The 17661-nt window shown below is 50.2% G+C and overlaps 3 protein-coding genes across 29 annotated transcripts in view; 1 reads left to right on the top strand and 2 right to left on the bottom strand.

Moving 5' to 3' along the window:
- The window catches only part of DNAJC5 (DnaJ heat shock protein family (Hsp40) member C5), a 217063-nt gene that overhangs the window by 21180 nt on the left and 178222 nt on the right, over nt 1-17661 (top strand). The gene's annotated exons all lie outside the window — the stretch shown is intronic.
- STMN3 (stathmin 3) overlaps nt 1-17661 on the bottom strand; it is a 239048-nt gene that overhangs the window by 117817 nt on the left and 103570 nt on the right. Inside the window, exon 1 of one of the 24 annotated variants that reach the window (XM_050746399.1) lies at nt 12184-12193. The exons of the other annotated variants lie outside the window; for them this stretch is intronic. The gene's annotated coding sequence lies outside the window, so the exon portion shown is untranslated. Of the gene's footprint in view, nt 1-12183; nt 12194-17661 lie in introns of those variants that run through there. 24 annotated transcript variants of the gene reach the window in all.
- ZBTB46 (zinc finger and BTB domain containing 46) overlaps nt 1-17661 on the bottom strand; it is a 91837-nt gene that overhangs the window by 13376 nt on the left and 60800 nt on the right. The gene's annotated exons all lie outside the window — the stretch shown is intronic.

The following is a 17661-nucleotide window of genomic DNA, read 5'->3' as shown; positions in this document are numbered from 1 at the left end:
TCTCGGCTCACTGCAAGCTCCGCCTCCCGGGTTCACGCCATTCTCCTGCCTCAGCCTCCCAAGTAGCTGGGACTACAGGCGCCCGCCACCACGCCCGGCTAATTTTTTGTATTTTTAGTAGAGACGGGGTTTCACCGTAGTCTCGATCTCCTGACTTTGTGATCCGCCCGCCTGGGCCTCCCAAAGTGCTGGGATTACAGGTGTGAGCCACCGCGCCTGGTCATTTTTTTCTTTTCTTTTTTTCTTTTTTTTTTTTTTTTTTTTGAGACGGAGTCTTGCTCTGTCGCCCAGGCTGGAGTGCAGTGGCCGGATCTCAGCTCACTGCAAGCTCCGCCTCCTGGGTTTACGCCATTCTCCTGCCTCAGCCTCCCGAGTAGCTGGGACTACAGGCGCCCGCCACCTCGCCCGGCTAGTTTTTTGTATTTTTTTTTTTTAGTAGAGACAAGGTTTCACCGTGTTAACCAGGATGGTCTCGATCTTCTGACCTCGTGATCCGCCCGTCTCGGCCTCCCAAAGTGCTGGGATTTCAGGCTTGAGCCACCGCGCCCGGCCTCTTTTTTTCTTTAGTAAAGACAGGGCCTTGCCATGTTTCCCAGGCTGGTCTTGAGCTCCTGGGCTCAAGAGACTCACCCACCTCAGCCTCCCAAAGTGCTGAGATTGCAGGCATGAGCCACAGGGCCTGGCCCCTTTTATTTATCACTGTATTGCACAGCTTGGGACAAGAGGTGGGACTTGGGGAGGAGGGGGGCAAGGGAGGTTCCTGACACACATTAGGAAGGCAAGAGCTCTCAAGTGCAGCGCTGCACACACAACCCAGGCCGGGATCTCCAGCCAACTCTGAATATAAGTGGTAACGATGAGCATCTGTGTATCGTTCCCATGCTCAGAGGCTAAGTCACCATGATTTCATGATTAATCAGGAGGTTAACTTTTTTTTTTTTTTGTAGATACTTTTTGTCAGATTCAGAACATTTCTTTATACTCCAATTTGCTGATTTTTATCATGAAGGCTACTGAATTTTATCTAAAGTGTTTTCTGCATTTATTGAGGTGATATAGCAGGTTCTCTCCTTTATTCGGCTAATGTGGTGAATTACACACGGTGATTCCACTCACTTAACCTTGAGTTCCCGGAATGAGCCTGTGGACCCTGCGGCACGGTTCTTCCTCTGTATCACTGGATTCGATTTGCTGGTATTGACTTTAATAGTTGTGTATCTCTGCTGAGTGATAATTTCCTTTCTTGTAATGCCGTATCAGGCTCTAGGATCAAGACTATGCCAGCTCAAATAGGCTGGAGACTGTTATTTTCTTCTAGTATTTGGAAGATATGTGTAATGTTGGCGTCATTTTCTTCCGTTAAAACTGGAAATAATTCACTAGTGAAGGCACTCACCCTGAAGCTTTCTCTGTGGGAAGGTTTTAAAGTTATTAATTCAATTTTCTCAGCAGATCATACAATTATTGAACTCTTCCTGTTTGCTTCAGTTTTGATAAATTCTGTTTTCCAGGAATTTTCCCATTTCCTCCAATTTGTCAAATATATTTGCATACAGTTGTGTATAATCATCTTATCTATCCAGTATCTGTTGATCACTTTTCATAGGAGTTATATCAGTTTTATTAATCTTTTCAACACACTGGCTTTGGGCATTGTTCATTTTCGGTTTTGGGGTTTGCCCAGGCTGGAATGCAATGGTGCAATCATAGCTCACTGTAACCTTAAATTCCTTGGCTTCAAGTAATCCTCTCACCTTAACCTCCCAAAGTGCTGGGATTACAGGTGTGCACCACCATGCTAGATGCATTGTTCATTTTTGTATGTCTGCTTTCTACTTCAACGATAGCTCTTCTTTTAATTTTCAGACGGAGTCTCCCTCTTGTCGCCCACGCTGGAGTGCAATGGCACGATCTCAGCTCACTACAACCTCCGCCTCCTGGGTTCAAGCAATTCTCCTGCCTCAGCCTCCTGAGTAGCTGGGATTACAAGCACCCACCACCACACCCGATTAATTTTTGTATTTTTAGTAGAGACAGGGTTTCACCATGTTGGCCAGGCTGGTCTCAAACTCCTGACCTCAAGTGATTCACTCACCTCGGCCTCCCAAAGTGCTGGGATTACAGACATGAGCCACCACACTCAGCCTGGTATCTATTCTTTATTTCCCTTCTCCTACTTCCTTTGGGCTTAATTTGCTATTCTTTTTCTTCTTGACAAATTTAGAACCTTTCTTCTCTCCTAACATGGAACTAGAGCTCTACATTTCCCTTAAATACTGCTTTAGATATGGCCTAAAAGTTTTGATACAGCATTTTTTTCATTATCATTCAGTTAAAAATATTTTGGCCAGGCACTGTGGCTCACACCTGTAATCCCAGCACTTTCAGAGGCCGAGGCAGGCGGATCATGAGGTCAGGAGTTCAGAACCAGCCTGGCCAATATGGTGAAACCCTGTCTCTACTAAAAATACAAAAATTAGCTGGGTGTGGTGGCGGGCAACTGTAGTCCCAGCTACTCAGGAGGCTGTGGCAGAAGAATCACTTGAACCCAGAAGGCGGAGGTTGCAGTGAGCAGAGATCGCGCCACTGCACTCCAGCCTGGGTGACAGAGTGAGACTCTGTCTCAAAAAAAAAAAAAAAATTTATCATTTCCACAGTGAATTATTGGTTGACTTGTGATACTATTTGATTTGCAAGCATTTGGGGGACATTCTAGTGTCTTGTTACTGATTTCTAATTCCAGTTTGCTAAGGTCAGAGAGTACACTCTCTGATTTCAATCCTTTGATATTTGTTGAACTGAATTATGGCCCTGGTTGGTCTATTTTGGTAAATGTTTCCTGTCCTTTCGGAATATCCTGCACTTGTTTGGTGTAATGTTCAAATTGGATTAATTGTGCTGTTGCAGGCCAGTATCTCTATGAACACAGATGCAAGATTCAAACAAAACATTAGCAAACTGAATCCAATAATACAGAAAAAGAATAGCAGCTTGTGACCAGATGTGTTTATTTCCAGGAATTCAAGGTGAATTTAACATTTGAAAACTGTGTTCAAATCTTCTCTATCCTTATTGAGATTTTGTTTGCTGTTCTATCAATTACCAAGAGGGAAGTGTTTTAAAACCCCCAATTGTAATTGTGAACTTATCTCTTTTTTTAGTTCTGCCAACTTTTACTTCATGTATTTTAAAACTGAGCTGTTGCCAGGAGCGATGGCTCCCACCTGTAATCCCAGCACTTTGGGAGGCCAAGGTGGGTGGATCACAAGGTCAGGAGATCGAGACCATCTTGGCCAACATGGTGAAATCCTGTTTCTACTAAAAATACAAAAAAATTAGCCAGGGTGGTGGCACATGCCTGTATTCCCAGGTACTTCAGGTACTTGGGAGGCTGAGGCAGGAGAATTGCTTGAACCAGGGAGGCAGAGGTTGCAGTGAGCCAAGATCACGCCATTGCACTCCAGCCTGGGCAACGGAGACTCTTCTCCAAAAAAAAAAAAAAAAAAAAATCTGAGCCGTTAGAAGCAATACACATTTAGGATTGTTATATTTTACTACTGAATTGACTAGTTATCATTATGCCAGTCCCTCTGAGTAATACTTCCCAAAGTTTACTTTGATATTAAGACTGCTATACTGACTTCCTTTTCGGTGTTTGCTGATTCATCTTTTTCTTTTCTTTTCTTTCTTTTGTAGAGATAGGGTCTTGCTCCATCACCCAGGCTAGAGTACAGTGGCACAATCATAGCTCACTGTAACCTCAAACTCTTGGGCTCAGTTAGTCTCCTGCCTCAGCCTCCCAAGTAGCTTGGATCACTGGTGTGCACCACCAAACCCAACTAATTATTTAATTTTTTTAGAGATGGGGTCTTGCTATGTTGCCCAGGTAGGACTCAAACTCTTGGCCCCAAGTGATCCTCCCACCTCAGTCTCCCAAAGTGCTGGGATTACAGGTGTGAGCCACTGTACCTAGCCAAAAAATAGTTTTTTAAAAACAGGGCATGTGTTTTGTTCATTTTTAATAATGTAATTATTGATGTGGCTGGGGCTATCGTCTTGTTTTTTATTTGTCCTTTATGCTTTTTGTTCTTATTCCTCCTTTCTTGCCTTCTTTCAAATTAATCAAGTATTGTATCAGGCCATTCTTGCACTGCTATAAAGAAATACCTGAAACTGAATAATTTATGAGAAAAGAGGTTTAACTGGCTCATGGTTCTGCAGGCTATACAGGAAGCATGGTGGCATCAGCTTCTAGGGAGACCATAGGAAGCTTCCAATCATGGCAGAAGTCAAAGAGGGAGCAAGTGTCTCACACGGCGGCAGCAGGAGCAAGAGAGAGGGTCATGGGGGAGGTGCCACATGCTTTTGATTGACCAGATCTTGTCTCTATCATGAGGACAGCACCAAGGGGAAGGAGCTAAATCATTCACGAAGGGTCCCACCAGGCACCACGCCCAACATTGCGGATCACAGTTCAACATGAGATTTGGGTGGGGACACATTGTGGATCACAGTTCAACATGAGATTTGGGTGGGGACATACATCCAAACTGGATCAAGTATTATTCCATTTCTTCTCCTCATTGAGCCTTTGAATCACACTACTTTATTTTACTATTTTTAGTCATCATTCATGTGACTATAAAGAACCAGAACCACACGAAAATTAACTCTCATCTACCCCAATGCTAATAGTGTCATATGTTTTGCTTCTATTTAGGTTTAAAAATCCCCAAAATTATAATTGTTGCTTTAAACAATCAAGATTCTTTTCTATTACTCACACAGTTGCCCTTTCTGGTGCTTTCTTTTCTTTTTTTTTTTTTTTAATTATATATAAGAGACTGCCTTGCTCTGTCATCCAGGCTGGAGTGCAGCAGTGCAACCACGGCTCACAGCAGCCTTGACCTCCTGGGCTCAAGCGATCCTCCCACCCCAAGTGGCTGGAACTACAGGCATGAGCCATCGCACCCAGCTAATTTTAAAAAACATTCATAGGCCAAGCACGGTGGCTCATGCCTGTAATCCCAGCATTTTGTGAGGCCGAGGTGGGCAGATCACTTGAGGCCAGGGGTTCCAGACCAGCTTGGGCAACATGGCAAAACCTTGTCTCTACTAAAAATAAAATACATTAGCTGGATGTGGTGGGTGCCTGTAATCCCAGCTTCTCAGGAGGCTGAGGCACGAGAATCACTTGAACCCAGGAGGCAGAGGTTGCAGTGAGCTGAGATCAAACTACTACACTCCAGCCTGGGTGACAGAGTGAGACCCTGTCTCAGTCAATCAATAAAATAAAAACTAATTTTTTTTTTTTGTAGAGATGAGATCTTGCTATGTCGGTGTCACACTCCTGGCCTCAAACAATCTTCCCTCCTCATTCTCCCACAGTGCCGGGATCACAGGCACGGCTCCTGTGCTCAGACACGTTCTGGTGTTTTTTTACTCTCTTCTTCAGTTCTGCGCTCCCATCTGGGATACTTTTTCTTTCACCTGAAGGGCTTTTAGTACCTCTTGTCATTTGGCAATGAATTTTCCTGGTTTTGTTTGCATGACAATATGCTTTATATACCCCTAATTTGTGACAAAGCCTGGGCACAGCAGCTCACGCCTGTAATCCCAGCACTTTGGGAGGCGAGGCCAGCAGATCACAAGGTCCGGAAATCAAGACCAGCCTGGTCAACATGGTGAAACGCTCTCTACCAAAAATACAAAAAATTACCTGGGTGTGGTGGCGGGCGCCTGTAATCCCAGCTACTGGGGAGGCTGAGGTAGGAGAATTGCTTGAACCCAGGAGGTGGAGGTTGCAGTGAGCAGAGTTCGCACCATTGCACTCCAGCCTGGGTGACAGAGCGAGACTCTGTCTCAAAAAAAAAAAGAAAAAAAATTGTGATGAATATTTTTGTTGGGTACAGAGTTCCAGGTTGGCCACCTTTTTCCTTCCAGCACTTCAAAGACATCATTCATTATCTTCTAGCTTCTGTGGTTTCTGGGAAAGTCAGCCATCAGTGTTGTTCTTCTGAATGTTAAGCATTTTTTCTCTGGCTGCTTTTAAGGTTTTTTTTTTGTTTTTCTTTTGAGACGGAGTCTTGCTCTCTCACCCAGGCTGGAGTACAATGGCGCAGTCTCGGCTCACTGCAACCTCCACCTCCCAGGTTCAAGTGATTCTTCTGCCTCGGCCTCCTAAGTAGCTGGGATTACAGGAACCCACCATCATGCCTGGCTAATTTTTGTACTTTTGTAGAGACCGGGTTTCACCATGTTGGCCAGACTGGTCTCGAACTCCTGACCTCAGATGATCTGCCCACCTCAGCCTCCCAAAGTGCTGGGATTACAGGCGTGAGCCACTGCGCCCAGCCAAGATGTTTGTGTTTTTCGTTTTCAACAGTTTGACTATAATGTACTAGATTGTTTTGTTTTTGTTGTTTTATTGTTTTGTGTGGTATTCGTTCTGCTTAGGGTTCACTGAGCTTCCTGAATCTGTGGGTTGGTATCTTTCATCAGTTTCGGGAAACTCTCAGCTACTATCTCTTCAGCTATTGCTTCTGCTCCATTTTCTCTCCCTTCCTCTTCTGGAACTCCAGTTACACATACATTAAGCATTTTCACTATGTTCCACATGTCTCTTTGCTTTTTTCCTCATTCTTTTCGATTTTTCTCTAAGCCCTGGCATGGATATTTTTCATGAGCCGGTTTTCCAGTTTGCTCATCCTACCTTCTGTTGTGTCCAGACTGCTTTTAGACTCTCCAAATAATTCTTCATTTCTTTTTTTTTTTTTTTTTTTTTTTTTTTTTTTTTTTTTTTTTTTTTGAGGCGGAGTCTCGCTCTGTCGCCCAGGCTGGAGTGCAATGGCCGGATCTCAGCTCACTGCAAGCTCCGCCTCCTGGGTTTACGCCATTCTCCTGCCTCAGCCTCCCGAGTAGCTGGGACTACAGGCGCCCGCCACCTCGCCCGGCTAGTTTTTTGTATTTTTAGTAGAGACGGGGTTTCACCGTGTTAGCCAGGATGGTCTTGATCTCCTGACCTCGTGATCCGCCCATCTCGGCCTCCCAAAGTGCTGGGATTACAGGCTTGAGCCACCGCGCCCGGCCCAATTCTTCATTTCATATATTGTATTTTCAGTTCCAAAATTTCCACTTCTTTTTTTTTTTTTAAGACAGAGTCTTTGCTCTGTCACCCAGGCTGGAGTGCAGTGGTGCGATCTCAGCTCACTGCAGCCTCTGCCTCCCGGGTTCAAGCGATTCTTCTGCCTCCCGAGTAACTGGGATCACAGGTACATGCCATCACACCCAACTAATTTTTGTATTTTTAGTAGAAATGAGGTTTCACCATGTTAGCCAGGTTGGTCTCGAACTCCTGACCTCAGGTGATCTGCTCGTCTCAGCCTACCGAAGTGCTGGGATTATAGGCATGAGCCACTGTTCTCAGCCCACTTCTTTTTTATACATTCAAATTCTTTTGAAAGTCTCCCATCTTTTAATCTATCTTATCCATCATTTCCTCAATTTTCTTTTTTTTTTTTTTTTTTTTTTTTTTTTTTGAGACGGAGTCTCGCTCTATAGCCCAGGCTGGAGTGCAGTGGCTGGATCTCAGCTCACTGCAAGCTCCGCCTCCCAGGTTCATGCCATTCTCCAGCCTCAGCCTCCCGAGTAGCTGGGACTACAGGCGCCCGCCACCTCGCCCGGCTAGTTTTTTGTATTTCTTAGTGGAGACGGGGTTTCACTGTGTTAGCCAGGATGGTCTCGATCTCCTGACCTCGTGATCTGCCTGTCTCGGCCTCCCAAAGTGCTGGGATTACAGGCTTGAGCCACCGCGCCCGGCCCCATTTCCTCAATTTTCTTGCATATGTTACAGATGTCTTCAAGTCCTTGCCTGATAACTGCAATATCTGTTTTTTCTGGCTGGTTTTAGTCATTTGGCCCTTGTATTTAACCTGCCCTGTAATTTCCTAGTAGATGCTAGATATGGCAAATCAAAGAAGGAGGCCACACTTTAGACATCGGCATCTTTTTCCAAAGACACTTAAGTTTGTCTTTTATAATGGTGGTGGTTTGCTTTTGTCTCTGCTAAGTAGATTCTGGAGAATTCCTCTGATCCCATGAAGGCTTCATTTTAACTTTTAGGACTGGTCTGATTCTGTTTTTGGTTTTACTCCTGGGGAATGAGTGAAGGGCAGGAAGTAAGCTTCAGGGGGATGTGGTCCCTCTTCAGGAGGATGCGGTCCTTCTTCAGCGGGGTGCAGTCCCTCCTCAGGAGGATGTGGTCCCTCTTCGGGGGGATGCGGTCCCTCTTCGGGGGTCTTCAGGAGGATGTGGTCCCTCTTCGGGGGGATGTGGTCCCTCTTCAGAAGGATGTGGTCCCTCCTGGAGGGGATGCGGTCCCTCTTCAGGATGATGTGGTCCCTCTTTGGGGGGATGCGGTCCCTCTTCAGGATGATGTGGTCCCTCTTCCGGGGGATGTGGTCCCTCTTCAGAAGGATGTGGTCCCTCTTGGGGGGGATGTGGTCCCTCTTCAGAAGGATGTGGTCCCTCTTGGGGGGGATGTGGTCCCTCTTCAGGATGATGTAGTCCCTCTTTGGGGGGATGCGGTCCCTCTTCAGAAGGATGTGGTCCCTCTTCAGGAGGATGTGGTCCCTCTTTGGGGGGATGCGGTCCCTCTTCAGAAGGATGTGGTCCCTCTTCAGGAGGATGTGGTCCCTCTTCGGGAGGATGTGGTCCCTCTTCGGGGGGATGTGGTCCCTCTTCGGGGGGATGTGGTCCCTCTTCAGAAGGATGTGGTCCCTCTTCAGAAGGATGTGGTCCCTCTTTGGGGGGATGTGGTCCCTCTTCGGGGGGATGTGGTCCCTCTTCAGAAGGATGTGGTCCCTCTTCGGGGGGATGTGGTCCCTCTTCGGGGGGATGTGGTCCCTCTTCGGGGGGATGCGGTCCCTCTTCAGAAGGATGCGGTCCCTCTTCAGGGGGATGCGGTCCCTCTTCGGGGGGATGCGGTCCCTCTTCAGGGAGATGTGGTCCCTCTTCGGGAGATGTGGTCCCTCTTCGGGGAGATGTGGTCCCTCTTCGGGAGATGTGGTCCCTCTGGGGTCTCACCTGAAAGTCCAGGGTGTTTCCTGGATCTCCTTCACCTTGCCGGGGTTTGGCCTCCAGCCTGTGTCTTCACGTGCATGACCACGGAGATCGCTGCTGTGCTGCCGTGTGGCGTAGCCTCCCACCCAGCGCTGTTCTGCTTGGTTCTTGCAGTGTTGCTCTGTGTGCATGTGTGTGTGTGTGGCTTAGAGGGTTGGGGTGGGGGGGCAGTTGTATGCAGAGGTTGGGGTCCTCCTGTTTGTTTCTTGCCTTTTGGGATTTTACCCAAGTCCCGGCTCCTCTGGCTACCCTGAAGGACAATCTCTGTATCCGTGCATTGCCGTCCGCTCAGGCTCCACTTCCTGTTCCAGGGTTTGGGAAATACGCCAGCAACACTGCTGGGGTGAAGGGCAGCTCGTCTGTATTCTCTTCTCTCAAGGACCACAGCCTTGTCCCACCTGCACTGGCCCCCTTCCCGGATGGGTTACGTGTGTGGGGTTCTTTTCTTTTTTGAGACAGGGTCTCACTCTGGCCCAGCTGGAGTGAAGTGGTGCAATCACGGGTCACTGCAGCCTCGACCTCCTGGGTTCAAGTGATCCTTCCACCTCAGCCTCCAGAGTAACTGTAGAAATGAGGTTTCACCAGGTTGCCCAGGCTGGTCTTGAACTCCTGGGCTCAAGCGATCCTCCAACCTCAGCTTCTCAAAGTGCTGGGATTACCAGAGGTCTTAATTTCTACAGACACACACAGACACACAGGACTGCTATACTGATGGGCACCCAGGTCTGTGAGGCCATTCACATTTTGTGAAAACGGTGAATATGCCAAGAAACCCAGAATGAATTTTGTAGACAGGAAGCGAGCTTTGTGGCAATGAAGGGACCTAAAGAAAGAACCAGGCTTTTATTATTGAAATTCTCTTTTTAAGGAAGACTAATGTTACTTACTGATACATTTTTTAAAAATCTCTTTGAAGTTAATCTCTAAGCAATAATATTTCAAAACAGGAGAAGAAATATTTAAGGGAATGTGCTGAAAACACCTTTGTGTGTGTTGCTTTTGTTTTTGTTTTTTGGGCAAGGTCTTGCTCTGTGGCCCAGCTGGAGTGCAGTGGTGAAATCACGGCTCACTGCAGCCTCAACCTCCTGTGCCTAAGCGATCCTCCCTCCTTGGCTTTCCGAGTACCTGGGATCACACATGTACAGCACTGCACTCAGCTAATTTTAAATTTTTTTGTAGAGACAAGGTCTCCCTGTGTTGCCCAGGCTGGTCTTGAACTCTCAGGCTTAAACAGTACTCCTGCCACAACCTCCCAAAGTATTGGGATTACAGGCGTGAGCCACTGCACCCGGCCTGAAAACTTTATATGCTGAATCAATGTCTGTGTAGTTTCAGGGGAAAGAATGTCAGAAGTAAGGATAAAGTCATACTGCTATCTATCCTAAAAATGTTCTTATAGCCTTTATCATTTTACTATCTGCCACGAACATATTTTTTTTAGGTTCTATGGCACATGTCTATGCTTTTTAAATTGTTTTCAATAAGTTAACCAAACTCTTTCAGCAAAATGGTGCGGAGAGAATCTCTACAACCAGGCCTCCTTATCAATCCCCCAAGACAACGCTCTCCCTGCTGGCCCCACCTGCTGCTCACCCTGGAGAGCAAAGGGCAAAGTCGTCGGGCAGCCTCTGATGTCTCTGCTTCAACAGCAGCAGGGTGTGCCCCACCCATGAATGCAGAACCTAGGCGTGGACTAATCTCACAGTCAGATGCCACACGTTTCTTCTGTCACGGTGCCCAGGTTGAGACATATGATCTCAGGTCCAACAGCTGAGAGATCTTTTTTTTTTTTTGAGAGGGAGTTTCACTCCTGTTGCCCAGACTGGAGAGCAGTGGCGTGATCTCCGCTCAATGTAACCTCTGCCTCCCGGGTTCAAGCGATTCTCCTGCCTCAGCCTCTTGAGTAGTTGGGATTACAGGCGCCCGCCACCAAGCCCCGGGTAATTTTTCTATTTTTAGTCGAGACAGGGTTTCACCATGTTGGCCAGGCTGGCCTTGAACTCCTCACCTCAGGTGATCCGCCTGCCTCGGCCTCCCAAAGTGCTGGGATTTTAGGCATGAGCCACCACACCCGGCCAAGAGATCCCATTTTGACCAATAAAAAAAGAAAAGCTTCATTTTCTCTACGACTGACATTACAGTTCCAACAGGCATTTGCATAAAGAGGTGTCTGGCAGCTCGGAAGGCGCGGCCTGTGTGGACTGCTCTCCCGACTCTCGCAGACGCCAGCAGAGCGCAAGTCACCTTTGGTAAAATGCCCCAAACCTCGCTAGAAATCTCACTTTTCTCCATCTTCAGAAACTCATCTCAGGAATAAAGATTTGAGCAACTAGGGGAGGCTCCAGCAGACAAGACTGGCTGAGTGAAGATGGGGACCTTCCGGAAAGGGGATGGGCTGTTGGGCAGATTGCGGGACACGTCTCTGGTCTGGGAGTGGGCTCCCCCGACACGCCACTTTCCCTGCCAGATGGCACTTCTGGTGATTCCAGAATCTGGAATGGGGGATGCCTGTTTCCCTCCTGAGCCCACCTGCTGCTCTGGGTCCCCGGAGCTCAACAAGTCCACAACCACCTGCTCTGAATAGAAAGCTGACATTGAACCTAATTCGTCTGACGAGGACGGGCGAGGGCACCGCGGGGCGCTCTTTCTGAAAAGCAGCACATTCCTGTGATTCCACGCCAACACGTAGAGCGCCGCGCACACGCCAGGCACACACCACCAAGGACGCCATGGCAGGCTGTGTCCTTAGATCTTCCTAGAAAGTCGCTGGGTTAGAGCTGTGTGGCTCCACTTCCCATGGATGGGGGCATGTTTTCCTGTCCCCGAAAGCCCCCGTTCCCACATGTTGGCAATCCCGTGGGATCTCGGTCATCTGAACCCCATCAGGCAGAAGCTGGAGGTCCACCTGCCCCACCTGCCCACCAGCTGGGCACGGAGACGCCTTCACCTGGCAGCGGCCGGCAGAGGACTCGAGAAATGACCACAGAAAGGCACACACCGGCTCCCGGTCACAGCTCTCCGAAGACGTCCCCTCCCAGACACGGCTGTGCAGTCCCCCAGCTCCCCCCTGCTCCAACACACTTGAGAGTTCTCGCGCATGGGCAGCTGCACCTAGCCGGCCACCGGGACCTGGTCATCAAAGCCCTGGCTGCAGCATCGAGGCAAATGCAAACGCTGGCTCCAGCACACAGACCAGAGGCACCCACAGTTCTGTCCCAAACCACTTCCAGCAGGTGCCTTTGCTTGTCACTTGCTTCACGGGGCTCCTTAGCTGGCCTCAGGGTAAAGCTGTCAGCACCCAAGGAGCTCCAGGCGAGGCCAAGCCGTCCTGACACTGGCTGCTCCCAGGGCTGGGCAAGTCCATCCAGGCCTGGGCTGAAAGAAGACTCCTCAGGCATCCTGGACAGGCCACAGGCCCTGCAGAAACCCACCCTGGTGCCAGCGGAGCCAACACTGGAAGAGGACTGCTCCGCCCAGCTCTCCACGCCATGAGAAGTGTCCATCTAGAACCAGAGACAGACAAGTTACAGACCGTCAGGATGGGATAAACGCGGCAAGACTTCTAGGTGGATGCTCTGCCACCCTTACTCACCTGGGACATTGTCCAGTCGCTACAAAGACAGCCTGTCAACAGCCATCTGGAAAGGAAGACTGTAATTAATTCTCAATGAAGAGACACTAAAAAAAATATGCATTAACAAAACATTAACGCCCACCACCAACACTATCCTGTGAGAAATGACTCGTGTAGCAATAGCAATTAATTTCAAAATCCAAAATGTGTGGTTGAGGCCAGGCACCACTTTGGGAGGCCGAGGAGGCTCACGCCTGTGATCCTAGCACTGTGAGAGGCTGAGGCAGCTCATGCCTGTCATCCCAGCAATTTGGGAGGCCGAGGTGGGCGGATCATGGGGTCAGGAGATCAACACCATCCTGGGTAACATGGTGAAACCCTGTCTCTACTAAAAATACAAAAAATTAGCTGGGCGTGGCGGCGGGGCACCTGTAGTCCCAGCTACTTGGGAGGCTGAGGTAAAAGAATCGCTTGAATCCCAGAGGTGGAGCTTGCAGTGAGCCAAGATCGCGCCACTGCACTCCAGCCTGGGCGACAAAGCCAGACTCCATCTCAAAAAAGAAAAAAAAAAAAGTGGGTTGAGCTCTTGTTAAAGAATTTTTTTTCAGCTGGGCGCAGTGGCTCACGCCTGTAATCCCAGCACTTTGGGAGGCCGGGGCGGGCGGATCACAAGGTCAGGAGATCGAGACCACGGTGAAACCCCATCTCTACTAAAAATACAAAAAACTAGCCGGGCGAGGTGGCGGGCGCCTGTAGTCCCAGCTACTCAGGAGGCCGAGGCAGGAGAATGGCGTGAACCCGGGAGGCGGAGCTTGCAGTGAGCCGAGATCGTGCCACTGCACTCCAACCTGGGGGACAGAGCGAGACTCCGTCTCAAAAAAAAAAAAAAAAAAAAAGAATTTTTTTTCTCCAAGGAGGCAAACACGCCCCATGGCCCTTTCTTTACAGAAGAGACCCTGCGACTTCAGGCACAGGAAGGAGAACACCTTCCACCAGGGCTCTGCACGGCTCCGGCTGGGGCAGTGGCCTCTGAGTCGGGGCTTGGCCAGAAATAGGCAGTGACCAGGCCTGGAAGGGACCGGCCACCACCACTGAGCTCTAGAAACTGATGTTTCCAGCCCACTGCGACATGAATTGAATGTCTTTACGATAGGGGAAAAAAAAATTGCTCAAAATATAAAAACCAATTCAACTTCATGCAACCTGTTGCTATGGGAGTGGAACAATTACTACTGCAAAAGAGAACAACTCGGCTGACCTAAAATGGGTTTTCTCTGTACCTGGGTGAGTTGAGGGTGGGAGAGAAGGGCACATGGAGAGCAGGTGCCACCAAAGAGCCTCCTTGGAGGTGCCCAGGCTCATCTGGGTCGTGGCCACGAGCACATGGGTGTCAGGGTCACCGCGCCCCCAGTGTTTGGCCCAGCTGCCCCAGACAAAGCTGGCCACCCTGGTGTCTTACCTGAGCTGGGGGAGGCAGCGCCGGCTCCCTGGGCTGGGTCTGGCGGTTCCCCAGAGCCCATCCTGTGGCTCTGAGGGTGGAGGGTGGAGGCTGGAGGGGCTTCTGCTCTGCCATCAGTGACCCTCAAAGGGACCCAGGCCCTGGGAACACAGGAAAGGAGGAGTCTCACCCACGGGAACGCGTACCAGCCGCTGGGTTCTAGAGAGTTCCAGAAGCACCGATGATCTTCCCGGTATGCGGTGCGAGCCCGGTGATGACCCGGGGGTCTCGCTGGAGGCAGGTGTTCAAGTGCTTTGATCAGCTGGCCGACCCCGAATGTCTGGGGTCTCCACCCGTGACTTCTCCAGGGTGGGTCTCTCTCCTGGGAGCCAAGTGATTCCAACAGAGGGTTTTGGTGGACGGAGTCGGAGTGTGAACACGTCTGGACTGCAGAAATGCTCTCCTGATGAGAACACCGAGGCGCGCCGGCCTGGGCTGCCTGAAAATGCACGTCCACCAAATCCCTTTGGTCGGTAACTGTTCACGATTCCAGTCTCGATCCAGAACCAAGGTAAAGTTCTCGATTCATCCTCTAAATACCAGAGGGAAACAGCCTTTAAACCACAACCAAAACAAAGACAAGCTGAGACTGTTCTCTGCAAAACGCCTCCTGATGCCTGGGCTCAGCCACCTTCTCCAGTAACTAGCCGGCTGGAATCAGTGCCCCCAGGAGGGGACTGCAGGGAGCTGGGATGAGCTTCACGGGAGGCGGGACCGCACCGCCATGGCTGTCCCTAGAATCCTTGACTCTTTAAAAGAGTGAGGGGGGTTACACCGGCAACACTCCACAGGCCGCGTCCCACATTTCCAGGCACGGCTGATGTGGGGCTCACAGCCTCCTGTCCCCGGCCGTCGGCCAGCCAGCGGCACATCCTCTTCTTGTCTGTGTGAAGTCGGCATCTTTGTACTGTTTGCAGACATGAAGGCAGCGCACACCTCAAGGCCCCAGGTCAGCGCCAGCCCAGCACAACTTGTGGGCAGCCATGTTCTGATGACAGCCTAAATGACACTTTTCATGGTTTCTACTGGGTGAACAATGACTATTAACAGGGAGGAGGCCAGCCTACTGCTGAAATGCTGAAAAAGGAATAAAAGTAAGCAGAGCAAAGTTCAACGGAATCAAATGAGAAGTACAGCAAGTCCCCTGAAAGGGATGTCAGAGATTGGTGGTCTACTAACGAAACTGCCATCTGTTTAATTTAACAGCCAAGCCAAGGTTATTGGTCCTACAAATCCAAGGAAACTAGTTCAGTTTTTCTAGAATGTTCCAGAACCATCCCCAAAGGCCCTCTGAGTGTCGGCTGCTCTGTGCCTGCTGCCTGCATATTTAATGGTTCTCTAAATTCAGAAATCTGTGACCACCATCCCATTCTTGTGCAAAATTGCCATGGCCGGGCTGTATTTGTTCAACCACGGTGCATTCATGATGAGGAGAACCGGGCAGGTGGTGGGATCCCCACCCCAGCACCCCACGCCACAAAGCTGCAGTGGATACACAGTGAGGACCGCCGTGTCTCCCTGTTTCCTGCACAGCACGCCAGGCCACTGGGAGATGCGTTCGACGGGACACCCTAGAGACCACGCTAACAAGAGGCCCAGCCCTGGAAATGCTCATCGCCTGCAACCAGCACACAGAGGAGGTCGCAAGTCAGGACCGGCCATGCCCAGCACAGCAGCCACGCCCCTAGAACCACAGCAGGGGCCACGTCACGAGGAGGTCGCAAGTCAGGACCAGCCACGCCTGGCAGAGCAGCCACACCCCTAGAACCACAGCAGGGGCCCCTAGGACCACAGCAGGGGCCACTTGCCCTCCCAGGCCCTCTTCGGAGCTCTCCTGACTTGAAGCTGCATTCCCTCCGCTCTGAGGGCAGGGTACCGGGGGCCCTCGCCCAGCCAAGGCCGCTCTTGTCTTTTCTCTTCTGATGGAGCAGAGGAGAGGAGCAGGCGGCCCCCGGGGCTCAGGGTCGAATTTCCAGAGCTACAGGATAGGGGGGCCACGCCACAAGCCACAGTGAGCTGCCCCCTCTCGCCGACCCCACAGTCACCCCCACATTCAGCAATGGGAGGACACGGCTCTGCGTCCATGCCCCTCCAGAAGGCGGGGAGGGAGAGAGGGGTGCGATGGGGTCCCGCCGGGCCTGCTGCTCCCGCACGGTGTTGAGAGAATTAGAAGTCCATGTGTTAAACGCGTCAGATCAACAGACGGTGTCAGACCCCGAAGTTCAGTTCTCTCCCCCGATCGGTGTCCACCCAGGTACCAGTGAGCGGGGCTGCGCCATGAACTCTGAGGAGTTCCTCCTCCACGGCAGCCCCCATGGCAGCCCCCACAGAGGCCAGGCCCCTGGACCTCACGTTCAAATCACACGGAGGCGCCTCGGCTGAGGCTTCCCTGGACGCAGGCGCCAGTGTCCATGGTTTACTTCCGCGAGGATTCTGTGGGACCACCTGTCGGGGACCGAATGCCTATGACAATGAGGGAGGACCACAGAACTTTGGAAAATCCAAGTTTTTTTCTAAGTATTTCTATTATTTACCTCAGTGCATGATGGAAACAGGGAGGAGCCACGCAGGATGCCAGAAAATTACGTTTTAAAATAACCTGTCCCCTGCCGAGTTCTAGGGCCTCTCTGTCTGCTGGGCAGGCGTCTGGGTCATCCAGTTCACAGCCCGACAAGCAAAGGATGCTGACAACTTCTAAACCGTATTTACAGAAAACAAAAGGGAAAATTCTCCCCCCCGCCCCGCCCCGACTGAGTTTTGGTCCTGTTGCCCAGGTTGGAGCTCAATGGCGTGACCTCAGCTCACTGCAACCTCCTCCTTCTGGGTTCAAGCGATTCTCCTGCCTCAGCCTCCCAAGTAGCTGGGATTACAGGTGCCTGTCACCACACCTGGGTAATTTTTTGTATTTTTAGTAAAGACAGGGTTTCGCTATGTTGGCCAGGCTGGTCTCAAACTCCTGACCTCACATGATCCACCTGCCTCAGCCTCCCAAAGTGCTGGGATTACAGGTGTGAACCATCACACCTGGCCCAAAAGGGCAAATTCTTACAAGAGAGATGGAAAATTTAGAATATTAAAAAGGAGGCTAGAACTTGAGAAATAACAAAAGACCCACCAGCCAACTTCACCTGGAATTAGTCACAGCTGTACTAAAAATCGAGTGAGATGGGACCAGGTGCGGTGGCTCACGCCTGTAATCCCATCACTTTGGGAGGCTGAGGTGGGCAGATCGCCTGAGCTCAGGGGTTCGAGACCAGCCTGGCCAACACGGTGAAGCCCCGTCTCTACTAAAAATATAAAAATTAGTGGGGTGTGGGGGCACCCACCTGTAGTCCCAGCTACTTGGGAGACTGAGGTAGGAGAACTGCTGGAGCCCGGGAGGCAGAGGCTGCAGCAAGTCGAGATAGTGCCACTGCACTCCAGCCGCAGCGAGAGAGTGAGACCCTGTCTCTAAAAAAAAAAAAAAAAA

This window comes from Macaca thibetana, chromosome 10, assembly GCF_024542745.1.
Source record: "Macaca thibetana thibetana isolate TM-01 chromosome 10, ASM2454274v1, whole genome shotgun sequence".
Classification (NCBI taxonomy): domain Eukaryota; kingdom Metazoa; phylum Chordata; class Mammalia; order Primates; family Cercopithecidae; genus Macaca; species Macaca thibetana.
Note: the sequence above shows the minus strand (reverse complement) of the source record. Positions and strands in the feature narration are given on the sequence as shown.